At 32.4% G+C, this 3,870-nt stretch overlaps 1 long non-coding RNA gene across 1 annotated transcript; it reads right to left on the reverse strand.

The window, feature by feature from the left end:
• Positions 1-844: 844 nt before the first annotated feature.
• Positions 845-1,225, reverse strand: LOC139904837 (uncharacterized). The gene is made up of 2 exons (XR_011779084.1): positions 1,086-1,225; positions 845-1,011 (listed from the first exon to the last, which is right to left on the reverse strand). It is a non-coding gene; the product is annotated as an uncharacterized lncRNA (long non-coding RNA).
• Positions 1,226-3,870: the final 2,645 nt, after the last annotated feature.

The raw sequence follows: 3,870 nt of genomic DNA on the forward strand, positions 1-3,870 counted from the left end.
CAGTCAATTAATCGACTAAAAGCTGCATAGGTAGCTGTTTAATTAATTTTTTTTCTCTGTCTTGCTAAATAGAGTTAATGTCATTTTTTTACATTGACTCGTACCGACATCTCAACCTTAGATTGAAGTTAAGAGGTTCGTCAGAGCTAATGGTATGTAAAATGTCATTCATAATGAATTCCCTCGACCTACCCATCTGTCTCGAGTATTGACCACATTTTGTCATCATCCCAAATAGCTCCGATGACCCCATAAATAGCCACACGAGATTGAGCAATGACAGGTCTGTGATACCCTTAGATGTTATGGGAAAAGAATTGATCATGATCTGACTGACTGACTATTTATGGGACCATCGGAGCTATTTGGGAGGATGAAAAAATGTGGTCAATACTGGAGACAGATGGGTAGATCGAGGGAATCCATTATGAATGACATTTTACATACCATTAGCTCTGACGAACCTCTTAACTTCAATCTAAGGTTGAGATGTCGGTACGAGTTTTTAAGTGAAGGAGGACTAACTTCTGTTGGTCAATCTCGTGGAGATAAGGAGCTAGGCAATTTCATTCTATTAAGTAGAACCAAGAGATTAGTCTTATACTACCATTCCAAAACCAGTAACCTCGAGCCTTCAACACCCTTCTTCAAAACAGTGTTTCATGCACTCCCTAATAGTAGCATAAGATATTTAATAAACGATGATAACAACGGAGTGTCGTCCCTTATCGTCAAGAGAAGATTGGAGGGACTGGACTTCAAATAAATTGTAAAGGTATTAAACCAAAAAACAATATTGATAAACTACCTAACAGATTCCCATCAAAAATGGTTAAGATTCCAATTGGCCACCTCTACTTTATTTACAAATAAGTCAAAACAAATGGTTGAGTCTAGAATGTGCTCTTTTGTAAAGAAAACATCGATACCTCATTCCATTTAAACACTCCAAATTGGCTGCCGTTGTTAGAATGGTGGATTGCATTATCTGTGAAAAGTTCGACCAAGAAACTGAATCTAAGAAATTGGATATATTATCTCTAAAGTCCGAGGGATAATATATGGTGTTAAAAATAAAATATTACCTATTCCACCAAGGCTAGAAGAGTATGTACTCAACTCAATGGAGATCCTAGAAGCTGTCTCTGCCCAATCAGAGACTACAGGAAAATGATGAATTATTACCGTGTATAAAGCTTACCGACAGACCAGAGGGATTCGGGATGGCTCTTCTGTGTTATTACTTATTATTATAGAATTAAATAAATGAACAGGATTCACGTCAACATAAAATCATCGATACTACGTCATATAATATACTGAGTGATATACTGGAGAAAAGGAAAAGAGCGAGTGAAGGGTCTATAATGAGATTGCTCGGGATTCTCACTTCTTGATCTGATTACTTATCTATCGGTTTTTCTTTTTTCCTTTCCTCCTTCATTAATTAAACAACTAATATTTCAAATACTTACATTGACTTGTTAGTATTTTATAATTACCTATAATAAACAAATCCTATATTTAAGTGTATTGTTCAGCTACACAAGTTGATCTCTTTTGTGACAGTGTTATTGGGGTACTGAAATAAAGAAGTGCTAGCCTTCAATTACCGCGTTTAATTATGGAAACACTAAATATACAATGGACCTTTTTCATAAGTACTATATGTGTAGTAAAATTATATGTTGATTTTTAAATTGATTGTATTTATAGCTTAGAATTGTCTAATTTCATAATTAAAAGCTATGGTCCTTCTGTGAATGTGCAAGAAAATAGGATACACAAGAAACATAGTGATCATGAAGCAAATAGAAAAGTAAATAAACTGTGAAATGTATTCTAAATTCATTGTATGTGTCGAAATCCAAAAAAATATTGTATTTATTATTATAATTGCATCTGTAATAATAGGTGCATTTCATTTCTGTATTCAGGGTGAAATATTATTTATACTGCACTATTTTTTTTTCTTTCAGTGCATTTAAAACAATTATATCCATATTTTTATTTAAACTGGAGTCTTGAATGTATTATTACATGGATTTCTCCATGATTATTATTGGTTTTCATTGGTTTATATAATGCTAATAAATTGTTTTCTACATTATAGATGTTGTTTTATTGAAGTTCTATTCTTGTTCCAAGAACATAATCTCCATCGATATCAAGATACTTCACTTTGTTTCTTGGCTTGTTTCCAAATCATGCCAAGTATCAAATATTTATTTATTAAAGGTTTCCCCTCTGCAAAAACGATTTCAATCTCCGTGCTTCATCCCTCTTCATTATATCTCAGACTAAGTCTACTGTACTAATGACATATTTTATTAAAAGCGCAGCTATACATTTGTCAATAGTCTCTACGGCCATCCCTTTTACTTAGTTGAAGTTACGGCTATATCAGTAGAAAGAGGATGAAATATGACAAGGAATATTATCATATTATTTTATGGTATTCCTTGGATATGAGAAGTAACACATGTCCTAGAGGTAATGAGCCAGATTTTTATTGTAAACTTTTGGTGATTGCTTCTAAAATAGGTAGGGTCGAACGGAATGACAAATGTATAGCTACACTTTTGATCAAATATGCCATTAATATAGTAACACGGAAACACGGAAGAAAATAAGCGATTATTATTACGCAACCTACTACTTTTATCAACTGGAAGAAATGCAGCATACTTTCTTATTTTTTATGCGATGCAGATTCATAGCACACTTTACATGGACTAACCCAATCTGTTTTATTTTTTTGAAAAAGTTATTCCAATCAAACTCATTAGAAATAAATACTCGCTAAAAAGAAACATGCTGAAATGAGTGGATATTGCCTAAGTCCTATCAAATGAGATATAACTCAAAAGATTGAGAAACACTTAAAAATGGATAAAACTTGACATGGCAAATGAGTTTGAATAATATCTAAATTATATCCTTAGTAATTATAAAACGTCATAAGATATGTGTATAAAAAAACATCGTCAATAACTGAGATTTTATTCTTAAAAATATCTCTTCCAGCCTAGCAAACGTTTCTTTTAAATATATTTGATTGGATTTGAGTCAAAATTTTAGAGTTCTGAGTCGACACAAATTCATATTAAGGATAACGGAGTATTTTTACTGACGTCATACATAGCATCATAATTGAAGTGGACACCAGTTTGGGGCCTTAAAGTTGATATTTTTATTACATAAAATGAACAAACTTTCAATACATCGTGATGAACACCATCAAATGGCTCTATGAATAAATAAAAACTTAATACTTGCATTAAATATTCCAAAATATCAATGATAAACAGTGATATTTGAATTAAATCTTAGCAAAGCATTAGTGAGTGGCGCTCAAAATTCTTGAGCGAGAACGAAAACGTGCTCATCATTTTAGAGAGACGATAAAATCGCTCAATTTTTTGCAAATTTATTTATTATAAGTTTATATTATTTTGTCTGTCCCTGTCTGCTGCTTTTGGTTGATAAGTTTGTCTCACATGTAGTTAGCCACTTTTCTAAAAAATTTCATAAATCCACGGGATGTAATTTATTTAAAAAATGGTCTTTGAGGGAACGAGTCTTCTTAGATAAATCCCCCTTCCCCATCAAGAATACTGGTTCCCTCAAAGACACCCCAAACTCCTTCGAGTGTGCAAATTACGTGGTAAAATAAATCTTTCTTTTTTTAAGCGAGTTTTCCCAACTGAAATATGATTTTCTTATATTTTTATGTTGTAAATTGACATAAGAACTCAAAACCTCACACAAGTATAATTTCAAAAACATGAGAACCCTTTGTTCAATATCAGGCTAATTATCAGGCTTAACTGAGTGATAGTGCACGATACCTCATAAATATATGTCCCC

Source organism: Lepeophtheirus salmonis, chromosome 3 (genome assembly GCF_016086655.4).
Source record: "Lepeophtheirus salmonis chromosome 3, UVic_Lsal_1.4, whole genome shotgun sequence".
In the NCBI taxonomy this organism is placed as follows: Eukaryota; Metazoa; Arthropoda; class Copepoda; order Siphonostomatoida; family Caligidae; genus Lepeophtheirus; species Lepeophtheirus salmonis.